Source organism: Triturus cristatus, chromosome 10, assembly GCF_964204655.1.
Source record: "Triturus cristatus chromosome 10, aTriCri1.1, whole genome shotgun sequence".
Classification (NCBI taxonomy): Eukaryota; Metazoa; Chordata; class Amphibia; order Caudata; family Salamandridae; genus Triturus; species Triturus cristatus.
The window spans coordinates 845,529,322-845,550,431 of record NC_140593.1 but is presented as its reverse complement, the minus strand read 5'-3'; the positions used below and the strand labels follow the sequence as shown (position 1 = coordinate 845,550,431).

Here is a 21,110-nt window from a genome sequence, read left to right as displayed (position 1 = left end):
GGCAGCGAGTTGGTGAATGATTCACCCAAAGCAAGCAACTGCACATGCTGCTCTCTTCTGCAATATGGTTGCTGTCTTTTCCATGGCCGTCATCGAACAAGAAATGAAAATACCTCCATCCTTCAGACATTTTGTTTGCTCTAGGTGTATGCTCTCGGTGAGGACAATAAAACAATTTCTGCTCTCATGCCTTGCTTTCATCAAGTAGGCCCACCCTTCAGTTCAAAAGGACGTGCAAACGAATGGCGCAAACTATCGTCACTTCTCTTTTTGAGCTGTCACTGATGCCGCTGGAGCACAGTACGTCACGCTGGTGAGGGATAGACAGCTTCCATTATCTCAGCTTTCCTATAAGTTGAGAGAGTAAATGCAAACAATAAGCTGCTGTTTCTGCCCGGTCTCGAACCAGGGACCTTTCGCGTGTAAAGCGAACGTGATAACCACTACACCACAGAAACAGATACTCTTGCAGCAATCTTCTTGGCATGTAGTGGGCTGGAAAGCACAGACCAAGGGCCAATGTCCATGAAGCTCAACGTTGGACCCTCCTTACCCGATCTCTTTCTTTGGAAGAAAGGAACGAGGACCACTTTTATTCCAAAAGGCGATTTTAAAACCATACCTGAAATCACGCTAGAAAAACACTTTGAATTTAATGTTCCTACACTGATGGTCCACCCCAGAAAAGCAGTTGCAAAGAAGTCCGGCACTGAAATTCTATACGCCAAAAGTGGGAAACAGCGTGCAGGGAAAGGAACTTTCTCACCATACACGGCGTCTTATAGCATTGAAAAGAAGAAATGGTCCTATATAATAAGCAGCCTAAAAATAATTCCACAACATGGGCTCGTCCGGGATTTGAACCCGGGACCTCTCGCACCCGAAGCGAGAATCATACCCCTAGACCAACGAGCCTGATTCCCCTGTCAGCAATTTGAACAATTTCTGATGCGTCTTTCAGAAACAAAGCAGTGCTATTTGGCTGCTCTCTCTCTATGTGAGCCACACAAAGTCATGTTTTCTCTCAAGGTGTTGTTTTTTTCACTCTTGCAAGGAAGGGATCAGCCGATATCCTAGCTGCCAGTGAGCAGAAAAAAGGCACTGATGAGAACTGCAGGCACTTCCTGGCACTTGTACTTCTCTGCAAGTCCTGGACCCTTGCCCCATAAACTTCCACCCCAGAAGCAAGGGAGGGCCTGCCAATTCTTGCTTCTAAGAAAGAAGTGTTTGATTCTTGGATTCAAACATGCTCACTCAGCGCTCAATCAGGCTCGATCAGGCGAGATTTATATGAGTGGCTCGCAGGACTGAAACACTCACCTGGGAGACCCAGGGTGGCTGAATTCCCAGAATGGCCATTGTTGGGCAAGTCACCTCCTTTCCTCCTGCCTCAATCTAGAATTGGCTGTAAATCACAAGATAGAGTTCAATGTCCGTGTGTACTGCCTACTCCCAGCTACCTCTCTGTCTTCCTTATGTAAATTAAAATTCGCAAGGGGGGACCAATGACAATCTGCTCCTCCCACATAACCAGGAAGCCCTGTTGAACATGTCTGCCTGTGTTGTTGCAGGGACAGTGCCTTCTCCGCCCAAAAGGTGGCAGGAGAGCCTCACAACAAAGATGGGATCAACTGCTTAATGAGAAACCAGCACAGCAGTTAGTGTGATGGAGTGCAAATTTAACGGAGGGTGTGCCTGAGGTGTCTCTTCCAGGAATACATGGAATTGTGATTGAGGGTCCAGCCTGATCGTTGGTGGATTTCTCGTCATATGTTACAGGTCCGTGCAAAGATTGTGGTGTGTGGGGAATGCACTGCAAAAAACAGGACGATTTAAGGGTGTAAAAGAGACCTGTCAGAAGTGGGATTTGAACCCACGCCTCAATGAGGAGACCAGAAGTCTCAGTTGCACTGAAGATCAAGCTCTCTTGAGTCTGGCGCCTTAGACCACTCGGCCATCCTGACAGCACTGGCTATGTACAGGTCTGACTCTTCTGTCTGCACTTGCCAATGTTTGCACTTACAGCGTTCGCAGCAATGTCACAGGTGTAAAGGCCCCACAATACAACATGGCATGATAAAAAAAAAAGCTAGGCACAAGAGCGACCACTGATGGATGCGGATTACTTTGTTTCGTCTTGGAAAAGTAAAGGAAGTTTCCCACGGCTCGCTGGGTTCATGGACCGCCTCTTCTTAAGCTTGCATTGAGATAATAAGGTTTTAGAGGGTGCACATAAAAGCAGCTCATGCACAGTGTTTCTGCCCGGTCTCGAACCGGGGACCTTTCGCGTGTTAGGCGAACATGATGACCACTACACTACAGAAACTAACTTGCTGTGTTTTACTGTTAGAGCAAGGTTCCTCTCAAGGATTCTCTCTACTTCTATTCTGCTGTATCAGCAGCCACTCAGAAAGCGAGGAGCAAGTGTGAAAACTGCAGAGATATCAGCCAACATGCTTGCAATTAGACGTATTAAAAATGTACTTATGCAGGCATCGACAGACAAATATCTGATGCCTAAATGCCAGCAAGTACAGCTTGGGAAAGCATCACCTGGGACACACACAGACTAAGCATGAAGGCAGAAAAAGCATGGATATCCGTTTTTCTTCTGAGGTTCAAAATAATTTGTGCAACAATGCGCCGAGTGTAATGAGAAATAGTCAGGCATTGTCAGTTTTGAGTAGGATTCGTATGTTTACCTCTAAAAAAGGGCTCGTCCGGGATTTGAACCCGGGACCTCTCGCACCCTAAGCGAGAATCATACCCCTAGACCAACGAGCCGAGGCACAGAAGAGTCACCTTTTGCACCGGCTCCGGGGGTTATTGGCAGCGAGTTGGTGAATGATTCACCCAAAGCAAGCAACTGCACATGCTGCTCTCTTCTGCAATATGGTTGCTGTCTTTTCCATGGCCGTCATCGAACAAGAAATGAAAATACCTCCATCCTTCAGACATTTTGTTTGCTCTAGGTGTATGCTCTCGGTGAGGACAATAAAACAATTTCTGCTCTCATGCCTTGCTTTCATCAAGTAGGCCCACCCTTCAGTTCAAAAAAACGTGCAAACGAATGGCGCAAACTATCGTCACTTCTCTTTTTGAGCTGTCACTGATGCCGCTGGAGCACAGTACGTCACGCTGGTGAGGGATAGACAGCTTCCATTATCTCAGCTTTCCTATAAGTTGAGAGAGTAAATGCAAACAATAAGCTGCTGTTTCTGCCCGGTCTCGAACCAGGGACCTTTCGCGTGTAAAGCGAACGTGATAACCACTACACCACAGAAACAGATACTCTTGCAGCAATCTTCTTGGCATGTAGTGGGCTGGAAAGCACAGACCAAGGGCCAATGTCCATGAAGCTCAACGTTGGACCCTCCTTACCCGATCTCTTTCTTTGGAAGAAAGGAACGAGGACCACTTTTATTCCAAAAGGCGATTTTAAAACCATACCTGAAATCACGCTAGAAAAACACTTTGAATTTAATGTTCCTACACTGATGGTCCACCCCAGAAAAGCAGTTGCAAAGAAGTCCGGCACTGAAATTCTATACGCCAAAAGTGGGAAACAGCGTGCAGGGAAAGGAACTTTCTCACCATACACGGCGTCTTATAGCATTGAAAAGAAGAAATGGTCCTATATAATAAGCAGCCTAAAAATAGTTCCACAACATGGGCTCGTCCGGGATTTGAACCCGGGACCTCTCGCACCCGAAGCGAGAATCATACCCCTAGACCAACGAACCTGATTCCCCTGTCAGCAATTTGAACAATTTCTGATGCGTCTTTCAGAAACAAAGCAGTGCTATTTGGCTGCTCTCTCTCTATGTGAGCCACACAAAGTCATGTTTTCTCTCAAGGTGTTGTTTTTTTCACTCTTGCAAGGAAGGGATCAGCCGATATCCTAGCTGCCAGTGAGCAGAAAAAAGGCACTGATGAGAACTGCAGGCACTTTCTGGCACTTGTACTTCTCTGCAAGTCCTGGACCCTTGCCCCATTAATGTCCACCCCAGAAGCAAGGGAGGGCCTGCCAATTCTTGCTCCTAAGAAAGAGGCGTTTGATTCTTGGATTCAAACACGCTCACTCAGCGCTCGATGTCTCGATCAGGCGAGATTTATATGAGTGGCTCGCAGGACTTAAACACTCACCTGGGAGACCCAGGGTGGCTGAATTCCCAGAATGGCCATTGTTGGGCAAGTCACCTCCTTTCCTCCTGCCTCAATCTAGAATTGGCTGCAAATCACAAGATAGAGTTCAATGTCCGTGTGTACTGCCTACTCCCAGCTACCTCTCTGTCTTCCTTATGTAAATTAAAATTCGCAAGGGGGGACCAATGACAATCTGCTCCTCCCACATAACCAGGAAGCCCTGTTGAACATGTCTGCCTGTGTTGTTGCAGGGACAGTGCCTTCTCCACCCAAAAGGTGGCAGGAGAGCCTCACAACAAAGATGGGATCAACTGCTTAATGAGAAACCAGCACAGCAGTTAGTGTGATGGAGTGCAAATTTAACGGAAGGTGTGCCTGAGGTGTCCCTTCCAGGAATACATGGAATTGTGATTGAGGGCCCAGCCTGATCGTTGGTGGATTTCTCGTCATATGTTACAGGTCCGTGCAAAGATTGTGGTGTGTGGGGAATGCACTGCAAAAAACAGGACGATTTAAGGGTGTAAAAGAGACCTGTCAGAAGTGGGATTTGAACCCACGCCTCCATGAGGAGACCAGAAGTCTCGGTTGCACTGAAGATCAAGCTCTCTTGAGTCTGGCGCCTTGGACCACTCGGCCATCCTGACAGCCCTGGCTATGTACAGGTCTGACTCTTCTGTCTGCACTTGCCAATGTTTGCACTTACAGCGTTCGCAGCAATGTCACAGGTGTAAAGGCCCCACAATACAACATGGCATGATAAAAAAAAAAGCTAGGCACAAGAGCGACCACTGATGGATGCGGATTACTTTGTTTCGTCTTGGAAAAGTAAAGGAAGTTTCCCACGGCTCGCTGGGTTCATGGACCGCCTCTTCTTAAGCTTGCATTGAGATAATAAGGTTTTAGAGGGTGCACATAAAAGCAGCTCATGCACAGTGTTTCTGCCCGGTCTCGAACCGGGGACCTTTCGCGTGTTAGGCGAACATGATGACCACTACACTACAGAAACTAACTTGCTGTGTTTTACTGTTAGAGCAAGGTTCCTCTCAAGGATTCTCTCTACTTCTATTCTGCTGTATCAGCAGCCACTCAGAAAGCGAGGAGCAAGTGTGAAAACTGCAGAGATATCAGCCAACATGCTTGCAATTAGACGTATTAAAAATTTACTTATGCAGGCATCGACAGACAAATATCTGATGCCTAAATGCCAGCAAGTACAGCTTGGGAAAGCATCACCTGGGACACACACAGACTAAGCATGAAGGCAGAAAAAGCATGGATATCCGTTTTTCTTCTGAGGTTCAAAATAATTTGTGCAACAATGCGCCGAGTGTAATGAGAAATAGTCAGGCATTGTCAGTTTTGAGTAGGATTCGTATGTTTACCTCTAAAAAAGGGCTCGTCCGGGATTTGAACCCGGGACCTCTCGCACCCTAAGCGAGAATCATACCCCTAGACCAACGAGCCGAGGCACAGAAGAGTCACCTTTTGCACCGGCTCCGGGGGTTATTGGCAGCGAGTTGGTGAATGATTCACCCAAAGCAAGCAACTGCACATGCTGCTCTCTTCTGCAATATGGTTGCTGTCTTTTCCATGGCCGTCATCGAACAAGAAATGAAAATACCTCCATCCTTCAGACATTTTGTTTGCTCTAGGTGTATGCTCTCGGTGAGGACAATAAAACAATTTCTGCTCTCATGCCTTGCTTTCATCAAGTAGGCCCACCCTTCAGTTCAAAAGGACGTGCAAACGAATGGCGCAAACTATCGTCACTTCTCTTTTTGAGCTGTCACTGATGCCGCTGGAGCACAGTACGTCACGCTGGTGAGGGATAGACAGCTTCCATTATCTCAGGTTTCCTATAAGTTGAGAGAGTAAATGCAAACAATAAGCTGCTGTTTCTGCCCGGTCTCGAACCAGGGACCTTTCGCGTGTAAAGCGAACGTGATAACCACTACACCACAGAAACAGATACTCTTGCAGCAATCTTCTTGGCATGTAGTGGGCTGGAAAGCACAGACCAAGGGCCAATGTCCATGAAGCTCAACGTTGGACCCTCCTTACCCGATCTCTTTCTTTGGAAGAAAGGAACGAGGACCACTTTTATTCCAAAAGGCGATTTTAAAACCATACCTGAAATCACACTAGAAAAACACTTTGAATTTAATGTTCCTACACTGATGGTCCACCCCAGAAAAGCAGTTGCAAAGAAGTCCGGCACTGAAATTCTATACGCCAAAAGTGGGAAACAGCGTGCAGGGAAAGGAACTTTCTCACCATACACGGCGTCTTATAGCATTGAAAAGAAGAAATGGTCCTATATAATAAGCAGCCTAAAAATAATTCCACAACATGGGCTCGTCCGGGATTTGAACCCGGGACCTCTCGCACCCGAAGCGAGAATCATACCCCTAGACCAACGAGCCTGGTTCCCCTGTTGGCAATTTGAACAATTTCTGATGCGTCTTTCAGAAACAAAGCAGTGCTATTTGGCTGCTCTCTCTCTATGTGAGCCACACAAAGTCATGTTTTCTGTCAAGGTGTTGTTTTTTTCACTCTTGCAAGGAAGGGATCAGCCGATATCCTAGCTGCCAGTGAGCAGAAAAAAGGCACTGATGAGAACTGCAGGCACTTTCTGGCACTTGTACTTCTCTGCAAGTCCTGGACCCTTGCCCCATTAATTTCCACCCCAGAAGCAAGGGAGGGCCTGCCAATTCTTGCTCCTAAGAAAGAGGCGTTTGATTCTTGGATTCAAACACGCTCACTCAGCGCTCAATGTCTCGATCAGGCGAGATTTATATGAGTGGCTCGCAGGACTGAAACACTCACCTGGGAGACCCAGGGTGGCTGAATTCCCAGAATGGCCATTGTTGGGCAAGTCACCTCCTTTCCTCCTGCCTCAATCTAGAATTGGCTGCAAATCACAAGATAGAGTTCAATGTCCGTGTGTACTGCCTACTCCCAGCTACCTCTCTGTCTTCCTTATGTAAATTAAAATTCGCAAGGGGGGACCAATGACAATCTGCTCCTCCCACATAACCAGGAAGCCCTGTTGAACATGTCTGCCTGTGTTGTTGCAGGGACAGTGCCTTCTCCGCCCAAAAGGTGGCAGGAGAGCCTCACAACAAAGATGGGATCAACTGCTTAATGAGAAACCAGCACAGCAGTTAGTGTGATGGAGTGCAAATTTAACGGAGGGTGTGCCTGAGGTGTCTCTTCCAGGAATACATGGAATTGTGATTGAGGGTCCAGCCTGATCGTTGGTGGATTTCTCGTCATATGTTACAGGTCCGTGCAAAGATTGTGGTGTGTGGGGAATGCACTGCAAAAAACAGGACGATTTAAGGGTGTAAAAGAGACCTGTCAGAAGTGGGATTTGAACCCACGCCTCAATGAGGAGACCAGAAGTCTCAGTTGCACTGAAGATCAAGCTCTCTTGAGTCTGGCGCCTTAGACCACTCGGCCATCCTGACAGCACTGGCTATGTACAGGTCTGACTCTTCTGTCTGCACTTGCCAATGTTTGCACTTACAGCGTTCGCAGCAATGTCACAGGTGTAAAGGCCCCACAATACAACATGGCATGATAAAAAAAAAAGCTAGGCACAAGAGCGACCACTGATGGATGCGGATTACTTTGTTTCGTCTTGGAAAAGTAAAGGAAGTTTCCCACGGCTCGCTGGGTTCATGGACCGCCTCTTCTTAAGCTTGCATTGAGATAATAAGGTTTTAGAGGGTGCACATAAAAGCAGCTCATGCACAGTGTTTCTGCCCGGTCTCGAACCGGGGACCTTTCGCGTGTTAGGCGAACATGATGACCACTACACTACAGAAACTAACTTGCTGTGTTTTACTGTTAGAGCAAGGTTCCTCTCAAGGATTCTCTCTACTTCTATTCTGCTGTATCAGCAGCCACTCAGAAAGCGAGGAGCAAGTGTGAAAACTGCAGAGATATCAGCCAACATGCTTGCAATTAGACGTATTAAAAATGTACTTATGCAGGCATCGACAGACAAATATCTGATGCCTAAATGCCAGCAAGTACAGCTTGGGAAAGCATCACCTGGGACACACACAGACTAAGCATGAAGGCAGAAAAAGCATGGATATCCGTTTTTCTTCTGAGGTTCAAAATAATTTGTGCAACAATGCGCCGAGTGTAATGAGAAATAGTCAGGCATTGTCAGTTTTGAGTAGGATTCGTATGTTTACCTCTAAAAAAGGGCTCGTCCGGGATTTGAACTCGGGACCTCTCGCACCCTAAGCGAGAATCATACCCCTAGACCAACGAGCCGAGGCACAGAAGAGTCACCTTTTGCACCGGCTCCGGGGGTTATTGGCAGCGAGTTGGTGAATGATTCACCCAAAGCAAGCAACTGCACATGCTGCTCTCTTCTGCAATATGGTTGCTGTCTTTTCCATGGCCGTCATCGAACAAGAAATGAAAATACCTCCATCCTTCAGACATTTTGTTTGCTCTAGGTGTATGCTCTCGGTGAGGACAATAAAACAATTTCTGCTCTCATGCCTTGCTTTCATCAAGTAGGCCCACCCTTCAGTTCAAAAAAACGTGCAAACGAATGGCGCAAACTATCGTCACTTCTCTTTTTGAGCTGTCACTGATGCCGCTGGAGCACAGTACGTCACGCTGGTGAGGGATAGACAGCTTCCATTATCTCAGCTTTCCTATAAGTTGAGAGAGTAAATGCAAACAATAAGCTGCTGTTTCTGCCCGGTCTCGAACCAGGGACCTTTCGCGTGTAAAGCGAACGTGATAACCACTACACCACAGAAACAGATACTCTTGCAGCAATCTTCTTGGCATGTAGTGGGCTGGAAAGCACAGACCAAGGGCCAATGTCCATGAAGCTCAACGTTGGACCCTCCTTACCCGATCTCTTTCTTTGGAAGAAAGGAACGAGGACCACTTTTATTCCAAAAGGCGATTTTAAAACCATACCTGAAATCACGCTAGAAAAACACTTTGAATTTAATGTTCCTACACTGATGGTCCACCCCAGAAAAGCAGTTGCAAAGAAGTCCGGCACTGAAATTCTATACGCCAAAAGTGGGAAACAGCGTGCAGGGAAAGGAACTTTCTCACCATACACGGCGTCTTATAGCATTGAAAAGAAGAAATGGTCCTATATAATAAGCAGCCTAAAAATAGTTCCACAACATGGGCTCGTCTGGGATTTGAACCCGGGACCTCTCGCACCCGAAGCGAGAATCATACCCCTAGACCAACGAGCCTGATTCCCCTGTCAGCAATTTGAACAATTTCTGATGCGTCTTTCAGAAACAAAGCAGTGCTATTTGGCTGCTCTCTCTCTATGTGAGCCACACAAAGTCATGTTTTCTCTCAAGGTGTTGTTTTTTTCACTCTTGCAAGGAAGGGATCAGCCGATATCCTAGCTGCCAGTGAGCAGAAAAAAGGCACTGATGAGAACTGCAGGCACTTTCTGGCACTTGTACTTCTCTGCAAGTCCTGGACCCTTGCCCCATTAATGTCCACCCCAGAAGCAAGGGAGGGCCTGCCAATTCTTGCTCCTAAGAAAGAGGCGTTTGATTCTTGGATTCAAACACACTCACTCAGCGCTCGATGTCTCGATCAGGCGAGATTTATATGAGTGGCTCGCAGGACTTAAACACTCACCTGGGAGACCCAGGGTGGCTGAATTCCCAGAATGGCCATTGTTGGGCAAGTCACCTCCTTTCCTCCTGCCTCAATCTAGAATTGGCTACAAATCACAAGATAGAGTTCAATGTCCGTGTGTACTGCCTACTCCCAGCTACCTCTCTGTCTTCCTTATGTAAATTAAAATTCGCAAGGGGGGACCAATGACAATCTGCTCCTCCCACATAACCAGGAAGCCCTGTTGAACATGTCTGCCTGTGTTGTTGCAGGGACAGTGCCTTCTCCACCCAAAAGGTGGCAGGAGAGCCTCACAACAAAGATGGGATCAACTGCTTAATGAGAAACCAGCACAGCAGTTAGTGTGATGGAGTGCAAATTTAACGGAAGGTGTGCCTGAGGTGTCCCTTCCAGGAATACATGGAATTGTGATTGAGGGCCCAGCCTGATCGTTGGTGGATTTCTCGTCATATGTTACAGGTCCGTGCAAAGATTGTGGTGTGTGGGGAATGCACTGCAAAAAACAGGACGATTTAAGGGTGTAAAAGAGACCTGTCAGAAGTGGGATTTGAACCCACGCCTCCATGAGGAGACCAGAAGTCTCGGTTGCACTGAAGATCAAGCTCTCTTGAGTCTGGCGCCTTGGACCACTCGGCCATCCTGACAGCCCTGGCTATGTACAGGTCTGACTCTTCTGTCTGCACTTGCCAATGTTTGCACTTACAGCGTTCGCAGCAATGTCACAGGTGTAAAGGCCCCACAATACAACATGGCATGATAAAAAAAAAAGCTAGGCACAAGAGCGACCACTGATGGATGCGGATTACTTTGTTTCGTCTTGGAAAAGTAAAGGAAGTTTCCCACGGCTCGCTGGGTTCATGGACCGCCTCTTCTTAAGCTTGCATTGAGATAATAAGGTTTTAGAGGGTGCACATAAAAGCAGCTCATGCACAGTGTTTCTGCCCGGTCTCGAACCGGGGACCTTTCGCGTGTTAGGCGAACATGATGACCACTACACTACAGAAACTAACTTGCTGTGTTTTACTGTTAGAGCAAGGTTCCTCTCAAGGATTCTCTCTACTTCTATTCTGCTGTATCAGCAGCCACTCAGAAAGCGAGGAGCAAGTGTGAAAACTGCAGAGATATCAGCCAACATGCTTGCAATTAGACGTATTAAAAATTTACTTATGCAGGCATCGACAGACAAATATCTGATGCCTAAATGCCAGCAAGTACAGCTTGGGAAAGCATCACCTGGGACACACACAGACTAAGCATGAAGGCAGAAAAAGCATGGATATCCGTTTTTCTTCTGAGGTTCAAAATAATTTGTGCAACAATGCGCCGAGTGTAATGAGAAATAGTCAGGCATTGTCAGTTTTGAGTAGGATTCGTATGTTTACCTCTAAAAAAGGGCTCGTCCGGGATTTGAACTCGGGACCTCTCGCACCCTAAGCGAGAATCATACCCCTAGACCAACGAGCCGAGGCACAGAAGAGTCACCTTTTGCACCGGCTCCGGGGGTTATTGGCAGCGAGTTGGTGAATGATTCACCCAAAGCAAGCAACTGCACATGCTGCTCTCTTCTGCAATATGGTTGCTGTCTTTTCCATGGCCGTCATCGAACAAGAAATGAAAATACCTCCATCCTTCAGACATTTTGTTTGCTCTAGGTGTATGCTCTCGGTGAGGACAATAAAACAATTTCTGCTCTCATGCCTTGCTTTCATCAAGTAGGCCCACCCTTCAGTTCAAAAAAACGTGCAAACGAATGGCGCAAACTATCGTCACTTCTCTTTTTGAGCTGTCACTGATGCCGCTGGAGCACAGTACGTCACGCTGGTGAGGGATAGACAGCTTCCATTATCTCAGCTTTCCTATAAGTTGAGAGAGTAAATGCAAACAATAAGCTGCTGTTTCTGCCCGGTCTCGAACCAGGGACCTTTCGCGTGTAAAGCGAACGTGATAACCACTACACCACAGAAACAGATACTCTTGCAGCAATCTTCTTGGCATGTAGTGGGCTGGAAAGCACAGACCAAGGGCCAATGTCCATGAAGCTCAACGTTGGACCCTCCTTACCCGATCTCTTTCTTTGGAAGAAAGGAACGAGGACCACTTTTATTCCAAAAGGCGATTTTAAAACCATACCTGAAATCACGCTAGAAAAACACTTTGAATTTAATGTTCCTACACTGATGGTCCACCCCAGAAAAGCAGTTGCAAAGAAGTCCGGCACTGAAATTCTATACGCCAAAAGTGGGAAACAGCGTGCAGGGAAAGGAACTTTCTCACCATACACGGCGTCTTATAGCATTGAAAAGAAGAAATGGTCCTATATAATAAGCAGCCTAAAAATAATTCCACAACATGGGCTCGTCCGGGATTTGAACCCGGGACCTCTCGCACCCGAAGCGAGAATCATACCCCTAGACCAACGAGCCTGATCCCCCTGTCAGCAATTTGAACAATTTCTGATGCGTCTTTCAGAAACAAAGCAGTGCTATTTGGCTGCTCTCTCTCTATGTGAGCCACACAAAGTCATGTTTTCTCTCAAGGTGTTGTTTTTTTCACTCTTGCAAGGAAGGGATCAGCCGATATCCTAGCTGCCAGTGAGCAGAAAAAAGGCACTGATGAGAACTGCAGGCACTTTCTGGCACTTGTACTTCTCTGCAAGTCCTGGACCCTTGCCCCATAAACTTCCACCCCATAAGCAAGGGAGGGCCTGCCAATTCTTGCTCCTAAGAAAGAGGCGTTTGATTCTTGGATTCAAACATGCTCACTCAGCGCTCGATCAGGCTCGATCAGGCGAGATTTATATGAGTGGCTCGCAGGACTGAAACACTCACCTGGGAGACCCAGGGTGGCTGAATTCCCAGAATGGCCATTGTTGGGCAAGTCACCTCCTTTCCTCCTGCCTCAATCTAGAATTGACTGCAAATCACAAGATAGAGTTCAATGTCCGTGTGTACTGCCTACTCCCAGCTACCTCTCTGTCTTCCTTATGTAAATTAAAATTCGCAAGGGGGGACCAATGACAATCTGCTCCTCCCACATAACCAGGAAGCCCTGTTGAACATGTCTGCCTGTGTTGTTGCAGGGACAGTGCCTTCTCCGCCCAAAAGGTGGCAGGAGAGCCTCACAACAAAGATGGGATCAACTGCTTAATGAGAAACCAGCACAGCAGTTAGTGTGATGGAGTGCAAATTTAACGGAGGGTGTGCCTGAGGTGTCTCTTCCAGGAATACATGGAATTGTGATTGAGGGTCCAGCCTGATCGTTGGTGGATTTCTCGTCATATGTTACAGGTCCGTGCAAAGATTGTGGTGTGTGGGGAATGCACTGCAAAAAACAGGACGATTTAAGGGTGTAAAAGAGACCTGTCAGAAGTGGGATTTGAACCCACGCCTCAATGAGGAGACCAGAAGTCTCAGTTGCACTGAAGATCAAGCTCTCTTGAGTCTGGCGCCTTAGACCACTCGGCCATCCTGACAGCACTGGCTATGTACAGGTCTGACTCTTCTGTCTGCACTTGCCAATGTTTGCACTTACAGCGTTCGCAGCAATGTCACAGGTGTAAAGGCCCCACAATACAACATGGCATGATGAAAAAAAAAGCTAGGCACAAGAGCGACCACTGATGGATGCGGATTACTTTGTTTCGTCTTGGAAAAGTAAAGGAAGTTTCCCACGGCTCGCTGGGTTCATGGACCGCCTCTTCTTAAGCTTGCATTGAGATAATAAGGTTTTAGAGGGTGCACATAAAAGCAGCTCATGCACAGTGTTTCTGCCCGGTCTCGAACCGGGGACCTTTCGCGTGTTAGGCAAACGTGATGACCACTACACTACAGAAACTAACTTGCTGTGTTTTACTGTTAGAGCAAGGTTCCTCTCAAGGATTCTCTCTACTTCTATTCTGCTGTATCAGCAGCCACTCAGAAAGCGAGGAGCAAGTGTGAAAACTGCAGAGATATCAGCCAACATGCTTGCAATTAGACGTATTAAAAATTTACTTATGCAGGCATCGACAGACAAATATCTGATGCCTAAATGCCAGCAAGTACAGCTTGGGAAAGCATCACCTGGGACACACACAGACTAAGCATGAAGGCAGAAAAAGCATGGATATCCGTTTTTCTTCTGAGGTTCAAAATAATTTGTGCAACAATGCGCCGAGTGTAATGAGAAATAGTCAGGCATTGTCAGTTTTGAGTAGGATTCGTATGTTTACCTCTAAAAAAGGGCTCGTCCGGGATTTGAACCCGGGACCTCTCGCACCCTAAGCGAGAATCATACCCCTAGACCAACGAGCCGAGGCACACAAGAGTCACCTTTTGCACCGGCTCCGGGGGTTATTGGCAGCGAGTTGGTGAATGATTCACCCAAAGCAAGCAACTGCACATGCTGCTCTCTTCTGCAATATGGTTGCTGTCTTTTCCATGGCCGTCATCGAACAAGAAATGAAAATACCTCCATCCTTCAGACATTTTGTTTGCTCTAGGTGTATGCTCTCGGTGAGGACAATAAAACAATTTCTGCTCTCATGCCTTGCTTTCATCAAGTAGGCCCACCCTTCAGTTCAAAAGGACGTGCAAACGAATGGCGCAAACTATCGTCACTTCTCTTTTTGAGCTGTCACTGATGCCGCTGGAGCACAGTACGTCACGCTGGTGAGGGATAGACAGCTTCCATTATCTCAGCTTTCCTATAAGTTGAGAGAGTAAATGCAAACAATAAGCTGCTGTTTCTGCCCGGTCTCGAACCAGGGACCTTTCGCGTGTAAAGCGAACGTGATAACCACTACACCACAGAAACAGATACTCTTGCAGCAATCTTCTTGGCATGTAGTGGGCTGGAAAGCACAGACCAAGGGCCAATGTCCATGAAGCTCAACGTTGGACCCTCCTTACCCGATCTCTTTCTTTGGAAGAAAGGAACGAGGACCACTTTTATTCCAAAAGGCGATTTTAAAACCATACCTGAAATCACGCTAGAAAAACACTTTGAATTTAATGTTCCTACACTGATGGTCCACCCCAGAAAAGCAGTTGCAAAGAAGTCCGGCACTGAAATTCTATACGCCAAAAGTGGGAAACAGCGTGCAGGGAAAAGAACTTTCTCACCATACACGGCGTCTTATAGCATTGAAAAGAAGAAATGGTCCTATATAATAAGCAGCCTAAAAATAATTCCACAACATGGGCTCGTCCGGGATTTGAACCCGGGACCTCTCGCACCCGAAGCGAGAATCATACCCCTAGACCAACGAGCCTGATTCCCCTGTCAGCAATTTGAACAATTTCTGATGCGTCTTTCAGAAACAAAGCAGTGCTATTTGGCTGCTCTCTCTCTATGTGAGCCACACAAAGTCATGTTTTCTCTCAAGGTGTTGTTTTTTTCACTCTTGCAAGGAAGGGATCAGCCGATATCCTAGCTGCCAGTGAGCAGAAAAAAGGCACTGATGAGAACTGCAGGCACTTTCTGGCACTTGTACTTCTCTGCAAGTCCTGGACCCTTGCCCCATTAATGTCCACCCCAGAAGCAAGGGAGGGCCTGCCAATTCTTGCTCCTAAGAAAGAGGCGTTTGATTCTTGGATTCAAACACGCTCACTCAGCGCTCGATGTCTCGATCAGGCGAGATTTATATGAGTGGCTCGCAGGACTGAAACACTCACCTGGGAGACCCAGGGTGGCTGAATTCCCAGAATGGCCATTGTTGGGCAAGTCACCTCCTTTCCTCCTGCCTCAATCTAGAATTGGCTGCAAATCACAAGATAGAGTTCAATGTCCGTGTGTACTGCCTACTCCCAGCTACCTCTCTGTCTTCCTTATGTAAATTAAAATTCGCAAGGGGGGACCAATGACAATCTGCTCCTCCCACATAACCAGGAAGCCCTGTTGAACATGTCTGCCTGTGTTGTTGCAGGGACAGTGCCTTCTCCACCCAAAAGGTGGCAGGAGAGCCTCACAACAAAGATGGGATCAACTGCTTAATGAGAAACCAGCACAGCAGTTAGTGTGATGGAGTGCAAATTTAACGGAAGGTGTGCCTGAGGTGTCCCTTCCAGGAATACATGGAATTGTGATTGAGGGCCCAGCCTGATCGTTGGTGGATTTCTCGTCATATGTTACAGGTCCGTGCAAAGATTGTGGTGTGTGGGGAATGCACTGCAAAAAACAGGACGATTTAAGGGTGTAAAAGAGACCTGTCAGAAGTGGGATTTGAACCCACGCCTCCATGAGGAGACCAGAAGTCTCGGTTGCACTGAAGATCAAGCTCTCTTGAGTCTGGCGCCTTGGACCACTCGGCCATCCTGACAGCCCTGGCTATGTACAGGTCTGACTCTTCTGTCTGCACTTGCCAATGTTTGCACTTACAGCGTTCGCAGCAATGTCACAGGTGTAAAGGCCCCACAATACAACATGGCATGATAAAAAAAAAAGCTAGGCACAAGAGCGACCACTGATGGATGCGGATTACTTTGTTTCGTCTTGGAAAAGTAAAGGAAGTTTCCCACGGCTCGCTGGGTTCATGGACCGCCTCTTCTTAAGCTTGCATTGAGATAATAAGGTTTTAGAGGGTGCACATAAAAGCAGCTCATGCACAGTGTTTCTGCCCGGTCTCGAACCGGGGACCTTTCGCGTGTTAGGCAAACATGATGACCACTACACTACAGAAACTAACTTGCTGTGTTTTACTGTTAGAGCAAGGTTCCTCTCAAGGATTCTCTCTACTTCTATTCTGCTGTATCAGCAGCCACTCAGAAAGCGAGGAGCAAGTGTGAAAACTGCAGAGATATCAGCCAACATGCTTGCAATTAGACGTATTAAAAATGTACTTATGCAGGCATCGACAGACAAATATCTGATGCCTAAATGCCAGCAAGTACAGCTTGGGAAAGCATCACCTGGGACACACACAGACTAAGCATGAAGGCAGAAAAAGCATGGATATCCGTTTTTCTTCTGAGGTTCAAAATAATTTGTGCAACAATGCGCCGAGTGTAATGAGAAATAGTCAGGCATTGTCAGTTTTGAGTAGGATTCGTATGTTTACCTCTAAAAAAGGGCTCGTCCGGGATTTGAACCCGGGACCTCTCGCACCCTAAGCGAGAATCATACCCCTAGACCAACGAGCCGAGGCACAGAAGAGTCACCTTTTGCACCGGCTCCGGGGGTTATTGGCAGCGAGTTGGTGAATGATTCACCCAAAGCAAGCAACTGCACATGCTGCTCTCTTCTGCAATATGGTTGCTGTCTTTTCCATGGCCGTCATCGAACAAGAAATGAAAATACCTCCATCCTTCAGACATTTTGTTTGCTCTAGGTGTATGCTCTCGGTGAGGACAATAAAACAATTTCTGCTCTCATGCCTTGCTTCAATCAAGTAGGCCCACCCTTCAGTTCAAAAGGACGTGCAAACGAATGGCGCAAACTATCGTCACTTCTCTTTTTGAGCTGTCACTGATGCCGCTGGAGCACAGTACGTCACGCTGGTGAGGGATAGACAGCTTCCATTATCTCAGCTTTCCTATAAGTTGAGAGAGTAAATGCAAACAATAAGCTGCTGTTTCTGCCCGGTCTCGAACCAGGGACCTTTCGCGTGTAAAGCGAACGTGATAACCACTACACCACAGAAACAGATACTCTTGCAGCAATTTTCTTGGCATGTAGTGGGCTGGAAAGCACAGACCAAGGGCCAATGTCCATGAAGCTCAACGTTGGACCCTCCTTACCTGATCTCTTTCTTTGGAAGAAAGGAACGAGGACCACTTTTATTCCAAAAGGCGATTTTAAAACCATACCTGAAATCACGCTAGAAAAACACTTTGAATTTAATGTTCCTACACTGATGGTCCACCCCAGAAAAGCAGTTGCAAAGAAGTCCGGCACTGAAATTCTATACGCCAAAAGTGGGAAACAGCGTGCAGGGAAAGGAACTTTCTCACCATACACGGCGTCTTATAGCATTGAAAAGAAGAAATGGTCCTATATAATAAGCAGCCTAAAAATAATTCCACAACATGGGCTCGTCCGGGATTTGAACCCGGGACCTCTCGCACCCGAAGCGAGAATCATACCCCTAGACCAACGAGCCTGATCCCCCTGTCAGCAATTTGAACAATTTCTGATGCGTCTTTCAGAAACAAAGCAGTGCTATTTGGCTGCTCTCTCTCTATGTGAGCCACACAAAGTCATGTTTTCTCTCAAGGTGTTGTTTTTTTCACTCTTGCAAGGAAGGGATCAGCCGATATCCTAGCTGCCAGTGAGCAGAAAAAAGGCACTGATGAGAACTGCAGGCACTTTCTGGCACTTGTACTTCTCTGCAAGTCCTGGACCCTTGCCCCATAAACTTCCACCCCATAAGCAAGGGAGGGCCTGCCAATTCTTGCTCCTAAGAAAGAGGCGTTTGATTCTTGGATTCAAACATGCTCACTCAGCGCTCGATCAGGCTCGATCAGGCGAGATTTATATGAGTGGCTCGCAGGACTGAAACACTCACCTGGGAGACCCAGGGTGGCTGAATTCCCAGAATGGCCATTGTTGGGCAAGTCACCTCCTTTCCTCCTGCCTCAATCTAGAATTGGCTGCAAATCACAAGATAGAGTTCAATGTCCGTGTGTACTGCCTACTCCCAGCTACCTCTCTGTCTTCCTTATGTAAATTAAAATTCGCAAGGGGGGACCAATGACAATCTGCTCCTCCCACATAACCAGGAAGCCCTGTTGAACATGTCTGCCTGTGTTGTTGCAGGGACAGTGCCTTCTCCGCCCAAAAGGTGGCAGGAGAGCCTCACAACAAAGATGGGATCAACTGCTTAATGAGAAACCAGCACAGCAGTTAGTGTGATGGAGTGCAAATTTAACGGAGGGTGTGCCTGAGGTGTCTCTTCCAGGAATACATGGAATTGTGATTGAGGGTCCAGCCTGATCGTTGGTGGATTTCTCGTCATATGTTACAGGTCCGTGCAAAGATTGTGGTGTGTGGGGAATGCACTGCAAAAAACAGGACGATTTAAGGGTGTAAAAGAGACCTGTCAGAAGAGAGATTTGAACCCACGCCTCAATGAGGAGACCAGAAGTCTCAGTTGCACTGAAGATCAAGCTCTCTTGAGTCTGGCGCCTTAGACCACTCGGCCATCCTGACAGCACTGGCTATGTACAGGTCTGACTCTTCTGTCTGCACTTGCCAATGTTTGCACTTACAGCGTTCGCAGCAATGTCACAGGTGTAAAGGCCCCACAATACAACATGGCATGATGAAAAAAAAAGCTAGGCACAAGAGCGACCACTGATGGATGCGGATTACTTTGTTTCGTCTTGGAAAAGTAAAGGAAGTTTCCCACGGCTCGCTGGGTTCATGGACCGCCTCTTCTTAAGCTTGCATTGAGATAATAAGGTTTTAGAGGGTGCACATAAAAGCAGCTCATGCACAGTGTTTCTGCCCGGTCTCGAACCGGGGACCTTTCGCGTGTTAGGCAAACGTGATGACCACTACACTACAGAAACTAACTTGCTGTGTTTTACTGTTAGAGCAAGGTTCCTCTCAAGGATTCTCTCTACTTCTATTCTGCTGTATCAGCAGCCACTCAGAAAGCGAGGAGCAAGTGTGAAAACTGCAGAGATATCAGCCAACATGCTTGCAATTAGACGTATTAAAAATTTACTTATGCAGGCATCGACAGACAAATATCTGATGCCTAAATGCCAGCAAGTACAGCTTGGGAAAGCATCACCTGGGACACACACAGACTAAGCATGAAGGCAGAAAAAGCATGGATATCCGTTTTTCTTCTGAGGTTCAAAATAATTTGTGCAACAATGCGCCGAGTGTAATGAGAAATAGTCAGGCATTGTCAGTTTTGAGTAGGATTCGTATGTTTACCTCTAAAAAAGGGCTCGTCCGGGATTTGAACCCGGGACCTCTCGCACCCTAAGCGAGAATCATACCCCTAGACCAACGAGCCGAGGCACACAAGAGTCACCTTTTGCACCGGCTCCGGGGGTTATTGGCAGCGAGTTGGTGAATGATTCACCCAAAGCAAGCAACTGCACATGCTGCTCTCTTCTGCAATATGGTTGCTGTCTTTTCCAAGGCCGTCATCGAACAAGAAATGAAAATACCTCCATCCTTCAGACATTTTGTTTGCTCTAGGTGTATGCTCTCGGTGAGGACAATAAAACAATTTCTGCTCTCATGCCTTGCTTTCATCAAGTAGGCCCACCCTTCAGTTCAAAAGGACGTGCAAACGAATGGCGCAAACTATCGTCACTTCTCTTTTTGAGCTGTCACTGATGCCCCTGGAGCACAGTACGTCACGCTGGTGAGGGATAGACAGCTTCCATTATCTCAGCTTTCCTATAAGTTGAGAGAGTAAATGCAAACAATAAGATGCTGTTTCTGCCCGGTCTCGAACCAGGGACCTTTCGCGTGTAAAGCGAACGTGATAACCACTACACCACAGAAACAGATACTCTTGCAGCAATCTTCTTGGCATGTAGTGGGCTGGAAAGCACAGACCAAGGGCCAATGTCCATGAAGCTCAACGTTGGACCCTCCTTACCCAATCTCTTTCTTTGGAAGAAAGGAACGATGACCACTTTTATTCCAAAAGGCGATTTTAAAACCATACCTGAAATCACGCTAGAAAAACACTTTGAATTTAATGTTCCTACACTGATGGTCCACCCCAGAAAAGCAGTTGCAAAGAAGTCCGGCACTGAAATTCTATACGCCAAAAGTGGGAAACAGCGTGCAGGGAAAGGAACTTTCTCACCATACACGGCGTCTTATAGCATTGAAAAGAAGAAATGGTCCTATATAATAAGCAGCCTAAAAATAATTCCACAACATGGGCTCGTCCGGGATTTGAACCCGGGACCTCTCGCACCCGAAGCGAGAATCATACCCCTAGACCAACAAGCCTGATTCCCCTGTCAGCAATTTGAACAATTTCTGATGCGTCTTTCAGAAACAAAGCAGTGCTATTTGGCTGCTCTCTCTCTATGTGAGCCACACAAAGTCATGTTTTCTCTCAAGGTGTTGTTTTTTTCACTCTTGCAAGGAAGGGATCAGCCGATATCCTAGCTGCCAGTGAGCAGAAAAAAGGCACTGATGAGAACTGCAGGCACTTTCTGGCACTTGTACTTCTCTGCAAGTCCTGGACCCTTGCCCCATAAACTTCCACCCCAGAAGCAAGGGAGGGCCTGCCAATTCTTGCTTCTAAGAAAGAAGCGTTTGATTCTTGGATTCAAACATGCTCACTCAGCACTCAATGAGGCTCGATCAGGCGAGATTTATATGAGTGGCTCGCAGGACTGAAACACTCACCT

At 47.0% G+C, this 21,110-nt stretch overlaps 29 non-coding genes across 29 annotated transcripts; all 29 read right to left on the bottom strand.

The window, feature by feature from the left end:
- Positions 1–385: 385 nt before the first annotated feature.
- On the bottom strand, positions 386–458 carry TRNAV-UAC (transfer RNA valine (anticodon UAC)). The gene has a single exon. It is a non-coding gene; the product is annotated as a tRNA-Val (tRNA).
- A 385-nt stretch (positions 459–843) lies between these two features.
- Positions 844–915, bottom strand: TRNAP-CGG (transfer RNA proline (anticodon CGG)). Its single transcript has one exon. It is a non-coding gene; the product is annotated as a tRNA-Pro (tRNA).
- Positions 916–2,253: 1,338 nt separating this feature from the next.
- Positions 2,254–2,326, bottom strand: TRNAV-AAC (transfer RNA valine (anticodon AAC)). The gene has a single exon. It is a non-coding gene; the product is annotated as a tRNA-Val (tRNA).
- Positions 2,327–2,712: 386 nt separating this feature from the next.
- TRNAP-AGG (transfer RNA proline (anticodon AGG)) lies at positions 2,713–2,784 on the bottom strand. Its single transcript has one exon. It is a non-coding gene; the product is annotated as a tRNA-Pro (tRNA).
- A 429-nt stretch (positions 2,785–3,213) lies between these two features.
- TRNAV-UAC (transfer RNA valine (anticodon UAC)) lies at positions 3,214–3,286 on the bottom strand. Its single transcript has one exon. It is a non-coding gene; the product is annotated as a tRNA-Val (tRNA).
- A 385-nt stretch (positions 3,287–3,671) lies between these two features.
- On the bottom strand, positions 3,672–3,743 carry TRNAP-CGG (transfer RNA proline (anticodon CGG)). The gene has a single exon. It is a non-coding gene; the product is annotated as a tRNA-Pro (tRNA).
- A 935-nt stretch (positions 3,744–4,678) lies between these two features.
- Positions 4,679–4,790, bottom strand: TRNAL-CAA (transfer RNA leucine (anticodon CAA)). Its single transcript has 2 exons — positions 4,753–4,790; positions 4,679–4,724 (listed from the first exon to the last, which is right to left on the bottom strand). It is a non-coding gene; the product is annotated as a tRNA-Leu (tRNA).
- Positions 4,791–5,079: 289 nt separating this feature from the next.
- Positions 5,080–5,152, bottom strand: TRNAV-AAC (transfer RNA valine (anticodon AAC)). Its single transcript has one exon. It is a non-coding gene; the product is annotated as a tRNA-Val (tRNA).
- Positions 5,153–5,538: 386 nt separating this feature from the next.
- On the bottom strand, positions 5,539–5,610 carry TRNAP-AGG (transfer RNA proline (anticodon AGG)). The gene has a single exon. It is a non-coding gene; the product is annotated as a tRNA-Pro (tRNA).
- A 429-nt stretch (positions 5,611–6,039) lies between these two features.
- Positions 6,040–6,112, bottom strand: TRNAV-UAC (transfer RNA valine (anticodon UAC)). The gene has a single exon. It is a non-coding gene; the product is annotated as a tRNA-Val (tRNA).
- A 385-nt stretch (positions 6,113–6,497) lies between these two features.
- Positions 6,498–6,569, bottom strand: TRNAP-CGG (transfer RNA proline (anticodon CGG)). The gene has a single exon. It is a non-coding gene; the product is annotated as a tRNA-Pro (tRNA).
- Positions 6,570–7,905: 1,336 nt separating this feature from the next.
- Positions 7,906–7,978, bottom strand: TRNAV-AAC (transfer RNA valine (anticodon AAC)). The gene has a single exon. It is a non-coding gene; the product is annotated as a tRNA-Val (tRNA).
- Positions 7,979–8,865: 887 nt separating this feature from the next.
- Positions 8,866–8,938, bottom strand: TRNAV-UAC (transfer RNA valine (anticodon UAC)). The gene has a single exon. It is a non-coding gene; the product is annotated as a tRNA-Val (tRNA).
- A 1,392-nt stretch (positions 8,939–10,330) lies between these two features.
- Positions 10,331–10,442, bottom strand: TRNAL-CAA (transfer RNA leucine (anticodon CAA)). The gene is made up of 2 exons: positions 10,405–10,442; positions 10,331–10,376 (listed from the first exon to the last, which is right to left on the bottom strand). It is a non-coding gene; the product is annotated as a tRNA-Leu (tRNA).
- Positions 10,443–10,731: 289 nt separating this feature from the next.
- Positions 10,732–10,804, bottom strand: TRNAV-AAC (transfer RNA valine (anticodon AAC)). Its single transcript has one exon. It is a non-coding gene; the product is annotated as a tRNA-Val (tRNA).
- An 887-nt stretch (positions 10,805–11,691) lies between these two features.
- Positions 11,692–11,764, bottom strand: TRNAV-UAC (transfer RNA valine (anticodon UAC)). Its single transcript has one exon. It is a non-coding gene; the product is annotated as a tRNA-Val (tRNA).
- A 385-nt stretch (positions 11,765–12,149) lies between these two features.
- Positions 12,150–12,221, bottom strand: TRNAP-CGG (transfer RNA proline (anticodon CGG)). Its single transcript has one exon. It is a non-coding gene; the product is annotated as a tRNA-Pro (tRNA).
- Positions 12,222–13,559: 1,338 nt separating this feature from the next.
- On the bottom strand, positions 13,560–13,632 carry TRNAV-AAC (transfer RNA valine (anticodon AAC)). The gene has a single exon. It is a non-coding gene; the product is annotated as a tRNA-Val (tRNA).
- A 386-nt stretch (positions 13,633–14,018) lies between these two features.
- TRNAP-AGG (transfer RNA proline (anticodon AGG)) lies at positions 14,019–14,090 on the bottom strand. The gene has a single exon. It is a non-coding gene; the product is annotated as a tRNA-Pro (tRNA).
- Positions 14,091–14,519: 429 nt separating this feature from the next.
- TRNAV-UAC (transfer RNA valine (anticodon UAC)) lies at positions 14,520–14,592 on the bottom strand. Its single transcript has one exon. It is a non-coding gene; the product is annotated as a tRNA-Val (tRNA).
- Positions 14,593–14,977: 385 nt separating this feature from the next.
- Positions 14,978–15,049, bottom strand: TRNAP-CGG (transfer RNA proline (anticodon CGG)). The gene has a single exon. It is a non-coding gene; the product is annotated as a tRNA-Pro (tRNA).
- Positions 15,050–15,984: 935 nt separating this feature from the next.
- TRNAL-CAA (transfer RNA leucine (anticodon CAA)) lies at positions 15,985–16,096 on the bottom strand. The gene is made up of 2 exons: positions 16,059–16,096; positions 15,985–16,030 (listed from the first exon to the last, which is right to left on the bottom strand). It is a non-coding gene; the product is annotated as a tRNA-Leu (tRNA).
- A 748-nt stretch (positions 16,097–16,844) lies between these two features.
- On the bottom strand, positions 16,845–16,916 carry TRNAP-AGG (transfer RNA proline (anticodon AGG)). The gene has a single exon. It is a non-coding gene; the product is annotated as a tRNA-Pro (tRNA).
- A 429-nt stretch (positions 16,917–17,345) lies between these two features.
- On the bottom strand, positions 17,346–17,418 carry TRNAV-UAC (transfer RNA valine (anticodon UAC)). The gene has a single exon. It is a non-coding gene; the product is annotated as a tRNA-Val (tRNA).
- A 385-nt stretch (positions 17,419–17,803) lies between these two features.
- TRNAP-CGG (transfer RNA proline (anticodon CGG)) lies at positions 17,804–17,875 on the bottom strand. Its single transcript has one exon. It is a non-coding gene; the product is annotated as a tRNA-Pro (tRNA).
- A 1,338-nt stretch (positions 17,876–19,213) lies between these two features.
- On the bottom strand, positions 19,214–19,286 carry TRNAV-AAC (transfer RNA valine (anticodon AAC)). Its single transcript has one exon. It is a non-coding gene; the product is annotated as a tRNA-Val (tRNA).
- A 386-nt stretch (positions 19,287–19,672) lies between these two features.
- On the bottom strand, positions 19,673–19,744 carry TRNAP-AGG (transfer RNA proline (anticodon AGG)). The gene has a single exon. It is a non-coding gene; the product is annotated as a tRNA-Pro (tRNA).
- A 429-nt stretch (positions 19,745–20,173) lies between these two features.
- TRNAV-UAC (transfer RNA valine (anticodon UAC)) lies at positions 20,174–20,246 on the bottom strand. Its single transcript has one exon. It is a non-coding gene; the product is annotated as a tRNA-Val (tRNA).
- A 385-nt stretch (positions 20,247–20,631) lies between these two features.
- Positions 20,632–20,703, bottom strand: TRNAP-CGG (transfer RNA proline (anticodon CGG)). Its single transcript has one exon. It is a non-coding gene; the product is annotated as a tRNA-Pro (tRNA).
- Positions 20,704–21,110: the final 407 nt, after the last annotated feature.